At 35.4% G+C, this 15,662-nt stretch overlaps 1 long non-coding RNA gene across 1 annotated transcript; it reads left to right on the top strand.

Moving 5' to 3' along the window:
* The first annotated feature begins 353 nt into the window (after positions 1-353).
* On the top strand, positions 354-3,060 carry LOC131381595 (uncharacterized). Its single transcript, XR_009210440.1, has 3 exons — positions 354-490; positions 1,943-2,011; positions 2,961-3,060. It is a non-coding gene; the product is annotated as an uncharacterized LOC131381595 (long non-coding RNA).
* The last annotated feature ends 12,602 nt before the right edge of the window (positions 3,061-15,662 follow it).

The raw sequence follows: 15,662 nt of genomic DNA, 5'->3' as shown, positions 1-15,662 counted from the left end.
TAGCTTAAAACTCCATGCATTATGCACAAAATGTAGACTTTCTCATGAATACATGCATGCTGAACAGTGTGGTAGAATCTGATGCATTTAAATAGCATTAAAAAAAATGTCACCCTGCAACTTAAAGAATAGCAAGCACTATGTGTTTGGAAATGATTCTAATATCTGGATCTCTCTGACCCCTCTTTGTACTGTCATAAAGCAGCACATTTTTTTTTTCTCTGCAGCCAAGAAGAAATGTAAATGTACCCACTCCCACTGTGACAAATAATCAGTTCCATATATGCAAACCCAGAAGCAGTGCTAACTATCAAAACAATTGTAAGAATCACAGGAGAACACACTTGGGCAGATGTTTTGAAAACAAAACAACTTGCTGAAATTTAACATCTCTCAAGAAAATTCAATGAAATGAAACAGCTTTACTTTCCATTTTTCTTTCTTTTGCATTTTCCATGCTACCTCCTGGAGAAGCCAACTTTCATTCCGGGTACGTTTCACTTCTGATACCTGTTTCAGGTTTACCCCCAAATATATGTGTATGTGCCATTCCCTTTTGGTGAATGAGAATTCCCTTTTCCTTAAAAGATTTTTTTTCTTACTTGAGACTATAAGAAAATTCTGTTCATAGGAAAGATTAGCTCTACATGCCATACTCTTATCACTGATATCAAACAAATGGTGATTGCTTCCCCCCAACCCTTTCTCTGTTGTTGTTTTCTCATTAGATTAAAGAGAAATCAACTATAGGATAAAGGATTGAATAACCCCTACAGAGAATCAGGCCCAGGACTTTGCCTAATGTGGATCCAGATCCTTAGTATCTCAAAGCGCTCTTTACCTCCCAGAAAACACTAGATAAAATGCATCTTTGGAGCACTCACATTTGGTGTCATGACTAAAGCCACAAGTAAAGAGACAGATGTAATATTTACCTAAGTGTTGCTGTATTTAATGCCTAACTGTGACCTTCAAGGACCTGAGATGTCTCCTATTGGTTTTCTGTCATCAGTCACTAACACACCAAATAACTTATTTAAATACACTATTATTTAAATACTCAATGTGATCCCAAACCTTTAAGATTGATTTTCTTTCCATATATTTATAACAAAGTGAGAAAAATTAGATATTAGACAAGTATGTCTGTATGATCAGGTAAATAACTTAATGATACCCTGTGTCTAATCAATAATCTGTCTAGCCCAGAAATTTTCCAAGGTTTAAGAACTTTCAGGCGGGTATCTCCGATTTCATGTTAAAACCTGGCTAACTCTGAGTTAAGTTCAGCGTCTTTGAGTCTGTATTTTCAGCGTTCAGTGGCACTTTGGATAATGATACTATTAAGTTTGTCAGCTGCTGGTTTTATTTGACAAAAATAGTGCTTATTTCAGTGTGAGACTTGAGTCCTACATTATGTACATTTGTGTGTGTGTATGTGTGACTAGGTAACGCCATTTGGCAATGACTTCCATACCTAAAATGTGTTGTCTAACCTTCCATAAACTCTTAAAATTATTTTTAAGAGTTTTTTTACTAGGAACTTTAGGAACTTAGTAAAATAGGAATTTAACTATTTGTACTCTATTTTCCTAATAATGTTTTAAAATATAGGTAAGCCTAAAGACAACATGGTTTACACTGAAGCATCACTATTGACGTTGACATATAGGCATATGAACTGTTTTTTACTTCTTGTCTGTATAGAGTACACATGATGAAAATAATCCACCCATAAAGAGAGGTATTTCATAATCTTTGGAAAAAGATCATGTAAAAAAGTCCCATTGGGATATTAGATAAATTAATTTATGAAGGAAAAGTTTAGTAAGGTACATTTGTGCTTGTAGAATTGAAATTTCTTTCTCATAATGCATTTTTAAGATATATATTACACCAAAATAGGCACCAAAGAATGAAATCTCAACAACTGTGTTTGCAGAGTGCCTTCTGGGTGTCGATAACATTGGCAGGCTTTTGTACCCTGACACTGCAGATTTTACTCCAATAGGTAATGTACTTTGGCTAACAATCTCACCCCTGACTTCTTTCAAAACTCTTGAGAAAAGTCTGTCTGGTCCTGGAAATTTATTTACATCAAGTTTCCAGCATTGTTTTTCGGATTTTATTGCTTTTTAATGAATTCTTTTCTCCTCTTATTTTTTCCTTCTTTAATACCTATTTACTGGGCAGCAATACTGAAAAATAAATCATGATGGTATCAAAATAATAATGTTAAAAACAATTTATTCTAGAAGCATGAAACACTTCAAATTTAAGGAATGTCACTAGTATATTTTTCAGTTTTGGAATTCTTCAAATAGAAATGGAAAATGCATACATATTTCAGGGGAAATAGACAATCCCTCCTCTCATACAGACAGGAACATACACACAGATAAATATACAAAAATTCAAGACAGTTTTCTATAGGAGGTGTATAGTAGAGATTATATGATAACCAACAGAGATTAGTAAAATAAACTTGAATATCCTTAATGCAATACATCACAGTTTTTAAGTAATTTTGTACTTCTTATTTAACTCTTTTAAGTAGAGTACATATGAAGCTTCACTTGTATATTAAACCTACATCATTGTTCTTAAAGTTAAAATAATTTTAAATGTTGGATATTTCAGTCCCAGGGTTATTTTGATCGTATATAATTTTCATGGATATTATTTTTTTAAATTTCCATTTAAGTTTTTAACTTTGAAATTATTCCAAATATGGTGTGATATGGTTTGGATATTTGTTCTCTGGAAATCTCGTGTTAAAATGTAATTCCCAGTGTGGGAAGTGGGGTCTGGTAGGAGGTAATTAGATCATGGGGGTGGATTCCCCAGGAATGGCTTATCACCATCCCCTTGGTGATATGTTAGTTCTTGCTCAGTTAGTTTATGTGAGACCTGGTTGTTTAAAAGTGTGTGGCACCTCCCCCTTTGCTCTCTTGCTCCAGGTCTTGCCATGTGAGATGTCTGCTCCCCATTCGCCTTCCACCATGATTGTATGCTTCCTGAGATTCTCACCAGAAGCAGACACCAGCACCACATTTGTACAGCCTGCAGAAATGTGAGCCAATTAGACCTCTTTTCTTTATAAATTACCCAGCCTCAAATACTTTTTATAGCAACACAAACAGCCTAACACATGGTGTTTAAAGTAAGATGTAATAAACTAAAAAAATTTAACACTGTATGTAAAAAATGTGCATTAAGCAAAAATACTTAACGGTATTAACATTTTGAGAACAACAAATTTCTCAAAGCATTATTAACATTGTCTTAAGTAGTATTTGTGTTAGACTAATTATTTTATAAATGTTCTAATGATATTGTCATTCTAATACTATTAAATTTCAGATATCTATTTAGTTGCACTAACCCACTACTTCTAAAATGTCTTCAGTATTAGTTCCAGCTTACGCGAGGAAAGTAACGTTGATATATGATCATCATTACACAGCCACAAAGGCTCAAGACCTAGATATAAACCCAGATATGTCTATTGTCAAATTTCATGCTGTTTTCATTCAGATGCATTTTCTTTGTCTACTAATCTCACACATCCTTTGCAGCCATTCACTGTATTCGATGTCCCTTATCTCCTGGTTTGCATGGTATTTATATAGCAAGATGAGGGGAGAAAGTTAGAAATTAGGTAAGAAGGAACTTTTTTTTTAATCACAAAGAGGTAGAACAACCAAAATTTCTATTGTATTGGGTATGCCCGTATGGGTATGGATTAAGGTGGACAGCATAAGTATACTGGAAGAAATGTTAGGTCTCTGTTAGATGTGGCTCTTTAGGAAGAGAGACAGATTGATAACTACTATGCATATCTAAACTCATCATTCTTTTCACTTTTCAATATATTTTGTACATTTTATTTCATGCATCATTTTCAATCCTGTGCTTCTGGTTATCAGAGTCTTTCCACAGATTAAAGCCAAGCAAAACTGAAAGACTGACAGCTTTCCTCTAGAAATTTTATTTACATTATAGAATCCTCTTAAAACGTCGAACAAGAAGCTGTCATACAGAGCCTGGTTAGATTTTTCAAGTCATCAGCTGTGAAATTAGTTTATTTAGTTTAAACTGCTCAGTTATCCTAAGAGGCTCTCTTTATTCATGGAGATTTCTGTAAAGCATGAATACAACATCACAAGTCCTTTACAGATCTAAATTGATTGGCTCTATCCAACCATTGAAACAAATATCAGATCATCAGTTCAGTTAAAAAAAAAAAAAGCAGAACAGAAAACTAGAATTGCTAGTTTGTTAAGTAATGAAGAAAAATGTTCTATATCTCTTAGTCATTGTACTTACTCCTCTTGTATTTTCCATCTCAATGAATCATAAAATCATTCATCCTAAAAAAAGAAAAACCTGTAAATTGGATCCCATGTCTCCCATGTTTTGTCTTCCTATATTTAAGCATCAAGTCCAGTAGTTTAAACCTCTTAATATTTCCTAAGTCTTCATCATTTATCTCTATGTTTCCACTGCTACTGACTTATTCTATTTATTTGTCTTTCTATCACAGCTTGCTTAGTATTCTGTCTTTAAGTACAATGTAAAAACTCTCTTCAACAGCCTGGCTAGTGATTGTTTAAATTACATTACTGATAATGTCAAAGTTAAAATATTTCTTTCTCTCCTCATCACTTCTTAGATCAACTGCAAGTTTCTAAACATTTCTCATTAAAGTATGACATGATCTGGTGCTAGGATCTGGTGCTCAGCCTCGGATCTCATAACTCTACTACTCCTTCCACTTCCCCCCAACCTCCTCCACCCTGATCCCACTTACGTTTAGGCATATAAAACTACTTGATATTCCATGGCTTCATGACATGTCAGATTTATCTGTTGATTAGTGACAGGGAAAAGATTATAACACAGAAATTTACCTTTTCAATTTAGAAGTATCTCCAGTGTGCCACAGTGTTAGTTTTGTCTGTATTACCCACATCATGAACTGCCTTGATAATCTGTCTAATGCGGTCAGTTGGGTATTAAAGTCCCCCACTATTATTGTTTGCCTGTCTAAGTCACTTCATAGGTCTAGTAGTCCTTGCTTTATGAATCTAGGTTGATATACATATATATTCCAATGTTAGGTGCATATATATTTAGGATAGTTAAGTCTTCTTGTTGAATTAAACCCTTTATCATTATGTAATGTTATTCTTTGTCCATTTTTACTGTTGTTGGCTTAAAGTATGTTTTATCTGATATAAAAATAGCAACCCCTGCTCTTTTTTGTTTTCTGTTTGAGTGATCATTCTCCAATTCATTACTTTGAGCCTATGTGTGTGCTTATGTGTGAGATGGGTCTCTTGAAGATAGCAAACAGATGGGTCTTTTTTTTTTCCTTCAACTTGCCTCTCTGTGCTTTAAGTGGGGGTGCTTTTCTGGGTGAGCAAGTGCTTTCAATTCCTTGAGATAAGCCTGGGAATAGAGGATCATTGCCACAGGAGGAGTGGGGTGACTCATGATGCTGTTCTGGGGGAGCAGGTGCTCTCAATTCCTAGAGATCTGCCTGGGAATGGGGCAGAGAGGGCCCATACTGCACAATAATCTATGCACAGGAAGGGTGGGTGGCTCAGGCTGCTGAGTTATGTAAGCACGATTACAGCATCTGAATGGTCTGAATGCTTGAAGATCTGCCTGGGTGTGGAGCAGAGAGGGCACCACTGAAACACAATCTCTTCAACAGAATGGTGAGGTGGCTCAAGCTGCTGATCCAGGCAAGTGTGTGCTCCAAATTCTAAGATTTCTGCCAAGGGATGAAGTAGAGAGGGACCTGCTGCACCATTGATCTTAGGGGAGCAAGCTAGGGCACTCAGAAATGATATAAGCAGATAGGAAACAAAGTGCTCTCCCTTGGCATGGGTGGTTTGGATCCCCAGTGGAAAGGTGAGTCACAGAGGGAAGTTCTCTGCCTCTCTCATGTACTGGTGCTTTATTCAATTTTATTAGGCAGATGCCATCACAGGGGCTGTTTGTCTATGTTCTCCTCCCCAGGATCTGGAGGATCTGAGGTGTCCTTCACAATTGTGGTGTATTCTCATTTTCCTTCTTGATTTAAAGATCACAGTTTAAAAAGCATATTCTAACCCAATGCAAAGAAGCTAAGAACCTTGATAAAAGATTACAGGAACTGCTAAATAGGCCAGTTTAGAGAGGAACATAAATGATGTGATGGAGCTGAAAAACACAGCACAAGGACTTCATGAAGCATGCACAAGTATCAATAGCTGAACTGATCAAGCGGAAGAAAGTATATCAGAGTTTGAAGACCACCTTGCTGAAATAAGGCATGCAGCCAAGGTTAGACAAAAAAGAATGACAAGAAATGAACAAAACCTTCAGGAAATATGGGACTGTATGAAAAGACCGAACCTGTGATTCATTGGAGTACCTGAAAAAGACAGCGGGAACGGAACCAAGTTGGAAAACACAATTCAGTATGTTATCCAGGAGAACTTGCCCAATCTAGCAAGAGAGTCCAACATTCAAGTTCAAGAAATACAGCGAACACCACTAAGATACCCCACCAGAAGATCAAACCCAAGATACAAAATCATCAGACCCTCGAAGGTGGAAATGAAGGAAAAAATGTTAAGGGGAGCCACAGAAAAAGACCAGGACACCCACAAAGGGAAGCCCATCAGACTAACAGCAGATCTCTCAGCAGAAACCCTACAAGCCAGAAGAGTGGGGCCAATATTCAATATTCTTATAGAAAAGTATTTTCAACCTATAATTTCGTATCCAGCACACCAAGCTTCACAAGCGAAGGAGAAATAAAATCCTTTCCAGAAAAGCAAATGCTAAAGGATTTCATCAGCACAAGGCCTGCCATGCAAGAGCTCCTGAAGGAAGCACTAAATGTGGAAAGGAAAAATCGTACCAATCACTGCAGAAAACACACTAAAATATAAAGAACAATGACACTATGAAGAAAATGCATCAACTAATGTGCAAAATAACCAGCTAGCATCATGATGACAGGATCAAATTCATACATAACAATATTAACCTTAAATGTAAACATGCTAAATGTCCGAATTAAAGGACACAGACTGGCAAATTGGATAAAGAGTCATGACCCATCAGTGTGCTGTATTCAGGAGACCCATCTCACATACAATGCCACATATAGGTTCAAAATAAAGGATTGGAGGAATATTTACCAAGCAAATGGAAAGCAAAATAAATAAATAAATAAATAAATAAGGGTCTGCAATCCTAGTCTCGGACAAAACAGATTTTGAACCAACAAAGATCAAAAAAGACAAAGAAGGGCATTACCTAATGGTAAAGGGATCAATATAACAAGAAGAGCTAACAATTCTAAATATATATATCTATATACATGGATATATATATATATAGATATACCAATACAGGAGCATCTGAAGTTGTAAAACAGGTTCTTAGAGACCTACAGAGACTTAGACTCCCACACAATAATAGTGGGATACTTTAAAACCCCACTGTCAATATTAGACAGATCATTGAAATAGAAAATTAACAAAGATATTCAGGACTTGAACTCAGCTCTAGATCAAGTGGACATAAGAGACATCTACAGAACTCTCCACCCCAAATCAACAGACTATATATTCTTCTCAGTGCCACATGGCACTTATTCTAAAATCAACCATGTAATTAGAAGTAAAACACTCCTCAGCAAATGCAAAGGAACTGAAATCATAACAAACTGTCTCTCAGACCACAGCACAAAAATATGAGAACTCAGGATTAAGAAACTCAGTCAAAACCACATAATTTCCATGGAAATTGAGCAACCTGCTCCTAAATGAGTCCTGGGACAATAATGAAGTTAGGGCAGAAATCAAGAAGTTCTTTGAAACCAAGGAGAACAAGGAGACCACATACCAGAATCTCTAGAACACAGGTAAAAAAGCGTTAAGAGGGAAATTTATAGCACTAAATGCCCACATTAGAAAGCTGAAAAGATCTCAAACTGACACCCTAACATCACAATTAAAAGAACTAGAGAAGCAAGATCAAACAAATCCACAAGCTAGCAGAAGACAAAAAAATAACTAAGATCAGAGCAGAACTCAAGGAGAGACACAAAAAGTCAATGAATCCAGGAGCTGTTTTTTGAAAAAATTAACAAAATAGATAGAGGCTAGATAGACTAATAAATAAGAAAAGAGAGAAGTTCTGGACATATACATCCTCCAAACAAAAACCAGAAAATTGAATAAAAAATTCTGAAAAGAGGCATAATTAAAGACTACCAACCAAAAAAAAAACCAGGACCAGATGGATTCACAGCTGAATTCTACCAGAAGTACAAGGACAAGATGGTACCATCTTTTTTTCTGAAACCATTGCAAACAATTGAAAAGAAGGGAGTCCTTCCTAACTCATTTTATGAGAAGAGCATCATTCTCATACAAAAACCTGGCAGAGACACAACCAAAAAACAAAACTTCAGGCCAATATCCCTGATGAACATCAATGTGAAAATCCTCTATAAAATACTGCAAACCAAATCTAGAAGCACATCAAAAAGCATATCCAACATGATCAAGTTGGCTTCATCCCTGGGATGCAAGGTTGGTTCAACATACTCACATCAATAAATGTAATTAATCACATAAAAAGAACCAATGACAAAAACTACATGATTATCTCAATAGATGCAGAAAAGGCCTTAGAAAAATATTTAACATCCCTTTATGTTAAAAACTTTCAATAAACTTGATATTGGTGGAACATACATCAAAATAATAAGAGCTACTTATGACAAACCCATAGCCAATATCATACTGAATGGGCAAAAGCTGGAAGCATTCAATTTGAAAAACAGCACAAAACAAGGATGCCCTCTCTCACCACTCCTATTCAACATAGTACTAGAAGTTCTGGCCAGGGCAATCAGGCAAGACAAAGCAATAAAGTGTATTCAGATAGGAAGAGAGGAAGTCAAATTGTCTCTGTTTGCAGATGACATGATTTTATATTTAGAAAACCCCGTCGTCTCAGCCCAAAACTCCTTAAGCAGATAAGCAACTTCAGCAAAGTCTCAGGATAAAAAATCATTGTGCAAAAATCACAAGCATTCCTATACACCAACAATAGACAAGTAGAGAGCCAAATCATGAATGAATTTCCATTCACAACTGCTGCAAAGGAAATAAAATACCTAGGAATACAGTTTACAAGGGACATGAAGGACCTCTTCAAGAAGAACTATGAACCACTGTTCAAGGAAATAAGACAGGACACAAACAAATGAAAAAGCATTCCATGCTCATGGATAGGAAGAATCAATATCGTGAGAATGGCCCCAATGCCCAAAATAATTTGTAGATTCAATGCTATTCCCATCAAACTACCATTGACATTCTACACAGAATTAGAAAAAAAATAGTTTAAATTTCATATGCAACCAAAAAAGAGCCCATGCAGCAAAGACAATCCTAAGCAAAAAGAACAAAGCTGGAGGCATTATGCTACCTGTCTTCAAACTATACTGCAAGGCTATAGTAACCAAAACAACGTGGTACTGGTTCCAAAACAGACATAGACCAACGGAACAGAACAGAGACCTCAGAAATAACATCACACATCTACAACCATCTGATCTTTGACAAACCTGACAAAAACAAGCAATGGGGAAAGGAATCCTTATTTAATAAGTGGTGCTGGGAAAACTGGCTAGCCATATGCAGAAAATTGAAACTGGATCCCTTCCTTACACCTTATACAATAATTAACTCAAGATGGGTTAAAAACTTAAACGTAAAACCCAAAACCATAAAAACCCTAGAAGAAAACCTAGGAAATACCATTCAGGACATAGGCATGGGCAAAGACTTTATGACTAAAACACCAAAGCAACTGCATCAAAAACCAAAATTGACAAATGTGATCTCATTAAACTAAAGAGCTTCTGCACAGCAAAATAAACTACCATCAGAGTGAACAGGCAACTTACAGAATGGGAGAATATTTTTGCAATCTACTCATCTGACAAAGGTCTAATATACAGAATCAACAAGGAACTTAAATAAATTTACAAGAAAAAATAAACCCAATCAAAAGTAGGCAACGGATATGAACAGACACTTCTCAAAAGAAGACATGTATGCGGCCAAAAAACATACAAAGAAAAAGCCCATCATCCCTGATTATTAGAGAAATGCAAATCAAAACTACAAGGAGATACCATCTCAGGCCAGTCAGAATGGCGATGATTAAAAAGTCAAGAAACAACAGATGCTTGCAAGGCTGTGGAGAAATAGAAACACTTTTACACTATTGGTGGGAATGTAAATTAGTTCAACCATTGTAAAAGACAGTGTGGCAATTCCTCGAGGACCTAGAACCAGAAATACCATTTAACCCAGCAATCCCATTACTGGGTATATACTCAAAGGATTATAATTCATTCTACTATAAAGACATATGCACACGTATGTTTATTGTAGTACTATTTACAATAGCAAAGACATGGAACCAACCCAAATGCCCACCAATGATATACTGGATAAAGACAATGTGGCACATATACACCATGGAATGCTATGCAGCTATAAAAAGGAATGAAATCATATCCTTTACAAGAAACTGGAAGCCATGGATGAAACTGGAAGCCATCATTCTCAGCAAACTAACACAGAACAGAAATCCAAACACTGCTTGTTCTCACTCATAAGTGGGAGCTGAACCATGAGAACGCGTGGACACAGGGAGGGTAACAACCCATGCCGGGGCCTTTCGGGGGTTGCGGGGCAAGGGCATGGAGAGCATTAAGAGAAATACCTAATGCACCTGGGGCTTAAAACCTAGATGATGGGTTGATAGGTGCAGCAAACCACCATCACACATGTATACCTATATAACAAACCTGCACGTTCTGCACGTGTATCCCAGAACTTAAAGTGAAATAAAAATAAATAAAATAAAATAAATAAAGCTCACAGAGTTGTTCTTTCTGTACTATTTTATATTCTCAAGTGGCTGAGGCATGCGAAAAGCCTCTAATCACAATCTTGAAAATAAAAACGTATGATTTCTTAAAGGTATAGTAAATATATTCAGCTGATAATACCAAATATTTACATTAATCCAAGTTTAAGTCAGTCCTCATTCCTACATTTGATATCACCTCTAGTAAAGAGAAAACAAAATTTCTAAAATTTTTCTGAGGTTTAGAATCCAACTAATATTCCTTTCCTTCTCTGACTGAAATGACCAATGAATAAATGACAAGGACCATTTGAAAGATATGCTTCTAAGTCTGATCAAAAAGAGAAAAAAGAAAGTCCCTGGGCATGGGCTACAGATTTGCATGGGACCTCATGAACCAAATCCAGCTTCTAGATTCCCTTTCTTCCCTGAGCTCAAGGGTGAAGATACAGAATTCTGAATTTCAGGGAAGCTATGCAGGGAGAAGAGTACCTGAGATCCTTTCAAGTCAATAGCAACAGAGGTCTTTGTTTGTTTGTTTGTTTTTCATATATAGCATTCCTCTTTTTTTCTAGCAAATATCTTGTTGGATTTATAAGTAATTGGGATTATTTTTGTTGATATTGGAATACTGGAAAAGAGTTCACACAGTCGGGTGCTGAATGGGAGAGCAAGTCTAATATGAATATTGGTACAAGATTCCTAAAATCTCATCAGGAATTAGAAGAGGGCATCTTGTTTTGTTTTTGATTTTTTAAAATAGACTCTTCTAGAAGTTGTAATTAAATACAATTAAATAATTAATGAAATAAAACATATGGATCATCAATTTTAGATTGTGAAAAGTTGTCTCCATGTAGCACATGGAAAAGTTTATCCCACTTCACAACTTTTGCTCAATGTTGTAGAGACTGATAGGTGGAAGAACACAGCACACGGTAATAGGAGTAGTAGGGATCAATATAATAGACATAGTAGCAACACTGCCTGATATCAATTAATTATATGCCTACTGTATGTATGTACATATATAAAAATACACATACACACATAAATATGTGAAAGTATCTTAAATTTTTTTCGCTAAGCAGGTATAGTTGCCACATAGAGATAAGGAAACAATTAGAGAAGATAACAAATTTTGCCAGTCTAATAACTATCAAACAGCTAAACAAATAAATATCTAAACAGCTAAATATCAAATGCATAAGGATCTAAACCCACATTTTCCTGCTCGAAAGTCACTACAAATTACACCATTCAACATTTTGCCTATTTTATTTCTTATAAAATTTCACAAAATTCTCTTTTCTACATATTATATTTTTCTAATTCTAGCTTTTCCTGAATTATTAATTCCCCTGGACTTTCCTGGAATGATTTCAAACCTTTTCACTTCCTGGCTTTATTTTAGCAGTCTTTGGGCCCTGATGGCCAGGCTGATCCTCATGAAAGTGGAAAGCTGCCATTTCTCATTAGCCCCTGCTGTTTGTTATCACAAACCATCTCCAAGGTTAAGTAGTGTAATAGTGATCCCTGAGGTCTGCCTTTGCATTTTGCCTTTGATGGAACATTTGTGAGCATGAGCCCAAGCTAGGCTTTTACTATTATCTTACTACCACAAGAAGAGTATAAGTTAATACAATCAATGATCTACTATATTTCAGGGATACATTCCACGATAATCACAATCAGAAGTCATTAGTGCTTCTAATTGGAAAATAAAGGATACTCCTGTGCCTTTACAAAGAAAATCACATTTGTTATAAATGTATTTACAGCCTTGATATAATGAGCATGTTACATTTAAGCAGTTAAGCAGCCTGTTTAACCAGGTATGACAAAATGTAGTAACCTCAGGGGATCAAAGTGATTGTCTCACAAGAAAGACAGGAAAAAGCAATAAAGCTGGGATCACCACTTGAAATGTACACAGGGGCCAAGTGGTTATCATAAAGCACAGTCTTTGCCAGGCACGGGTGCTCATTCCAGTAATCCTAGCACTTTGGTTGAACAAGGTGAGAAGATTGCTTAAGGCCGGGAGTTGAGACCAGTGTGGGCAACATAGCAAGACCCTGTCTCTACCCAAAAATAAAATTTTAAAAAATCAGCCTGGTACGGTGATGCATGCCTGCAGTCTCAGTTACTTGGGAGACTGAGGCAGGAGGATCACTTGAGCTCAGGAGTTTAAGGCTGCAGTGACCTATGATCGTGTCACTGCACTGCAGCCTGGGTGACATGGTTCTGTCTCTAAAAAAGAAAAGACGAAAGAAAAACAAACAAAAAAAACCGCTGAGTAAGATATCTTTAATAGGGAGGGGCAGTAGTCTGTATCTTCAATAGGGAGTAGTGTACTGTGGTGAACCGAAGTGCCCAAACCAGCTGTAATGTAGTCACAGCTTATAATCCAATGTGTCTAGTATTGTTAGAACCCTAAATTTTGTGGGGAGAAATAGCAATACAGATTTTAACGTTAAATCCCCCAGATGTTGAATGTTGGAAGTAGACTCAATCTATTTCAGAAAAATAGGCCAAATCTAACATTTGTGATTTTAATACCAGAGGAGTGTGTTGTAGTCATTAAAAGTGTAGAATTACTGGTTCCCTTCCAAAAACCCACACATATCTATAGAAGCATTAGCCAAGGCTAGTTGTATATCATGTTTATGTTTGAAATAAATCATAATGTATAGGTATTTCCCTCATTATAAGAATTTGTGTAACATGAGTTATAAACAAATATTTATTGTATGCATGGTAAAAATAATGAAATATATTTTAGTAATAGAAGAAATATTATACATTTTCTTAAGAGAATTTAAGTATCCAATAGTTAGAATCCAAGCATTTATATTAAAAACAGCCACACCAACATGACCTGCAGAAAACTCAGGACAAAGAAAAAGATAAAAACGCCAATATAAGACTCTCAGCCCTCTATAGCACATGTGAAACATATCATATATGAAACATTTTAAATAATGAACTGATGTATTTAAAGTAATGTTTTTATGGACATGATAAATAATCTGAAATGGTATATGCCACTTGTTTCAATGTAGTATTTGGTGTGTGCATTTTTAAGTTTTTCATTATCTGTATTTTCTATTTTTTAGTCTCATTGTAAAGATCTTAAAATCTTATGTTGCTTTTTCTATTTTTATTCTGATTGTATATATTTTGAGAGATAAAATAAATGACTAAAATTATACCATGTCCTTCCAAGTTCTGAAAATAAATACTTACCAGAAGACAAAAAACAAAGCATTTGGAAGTTTCAGAGGAATTTTTATTTTAAATAGAATGACTCGTGCAAACTGTAAGTTATGTCATATCACTAAAGACATCTCATCAACAGTAAGGCAGAATTTTACATTCGGCATGAAAGGAAACTGAATTAAAGTCAGGTACTGTATAAGCAAGACAATGTATCAGTGCTCTCACTCACCTTGCCCGAGATCACAGTGAAAATGGTAAAAGGAACTGGATAGGAAATGTCTGAAAAGCCAGATCCCCAGCCAGAGTGTGGCTATGGGGAATTTCACAATTAAAGGCTGGCAGGAAGATATCATTGGAATGGTTATGAAACATTAGGACATCTTCCTGTTTCCTCCAGGAGCAAGAGAAGCCTGGATTCTGCTATTAGCCATTATTTTGAGATTTCTGTTATGATTTTTAGGCTTGAAGGCATGGAAAAGTGGAAATGCGTTCTACATTAGTAGTAGAATTCTAATGAGCTCAGTAATTATGGGAATCATCTGGAAAGAACAGCTGTCTCACCTTTGTCTGGATTCTAAACATGCCTTATAATGAGAGGAGACCCTGAGCATAGTTTGTGCAAAATTTGGGGCCTTTATATCAGATAGATTTCAAAGCACAGAGCTAGGAATAAAGATTTTGGATGGTACATATCAAGACTCAACACTTCGGCCATTCAAGTGGACTATATGTTGAGTGTATTATGAATCTTCTGGAAAGGGCTTGAAGTAACTAGCAAGTTTTCTATAAAATCCATGGAAAGATTTATTTGTTTGCTTGCAAAAGTGATTAATTGAAGAGACCTGGACATAGAGTGTCAGAGATCAGGTGAAGAAAGTGAGCTTATTGTTAACCATCCTTAAATCAATTGTTTCTAAATCTCTGCAGGTGAGATTTGTGTAAATTTTCATAAGAAACATTATTACATTTTATATTTATCTTTTTAAAGATTTACATTGAAAATACTGTAAAATAAGATAAACAAAAAAAATGAACAAGAATTAAAAGCTAAAAGTAATAACAGTACCAAAAAAAGAAAAAAAAGTATAAAAGAAAAATAATTAACAAGGACTTCTAATGGAAATAATGAAAATAAAATACTAACACCACTGAAGAACTAGAATTAAAAATTAAAGAAAATGGACTAAAAGATCACAAAAACATTAAAAAGATTAAAAATATTTTAAAATAATGAATAACAATAAAAGTATAATCATGTGATTATATTTATTTTATGTGCTTAAGTTGATTGTTAAAAAGTTTCATGTAAGTCAACTCTAATTAATACCACTTATAAATTTTTATATACAAGAACAATGACATTGACCCTTCAGACACTGTCTTCATGCCTTACTTTTTCATGATGGTCTTGATTTGTCTCATAGATTCATAATCTCTTCTTTGCACACCTCCTCATTTCAATTGCACACTTTCAAATGTTT

This window comes from Hylobates moloch, unplaced genomic scaffold, assembly GCF_009828535.3.
Source record: "Hylobates moloch isolate HMO894 unplaced genomic scaffold, HMol_V3 SCAFFOLD_16, whole genome shotgun sequence".
Taxonomy (NCBI): Eukaryota; Metazoa; Chordata; class Mammalia; order Primates; family Hylobatidae; genus Hylobates; species Hylobates moloch.
This window is presented reverse-complemented; position numbering and strand designations above follow the sequence as displayed.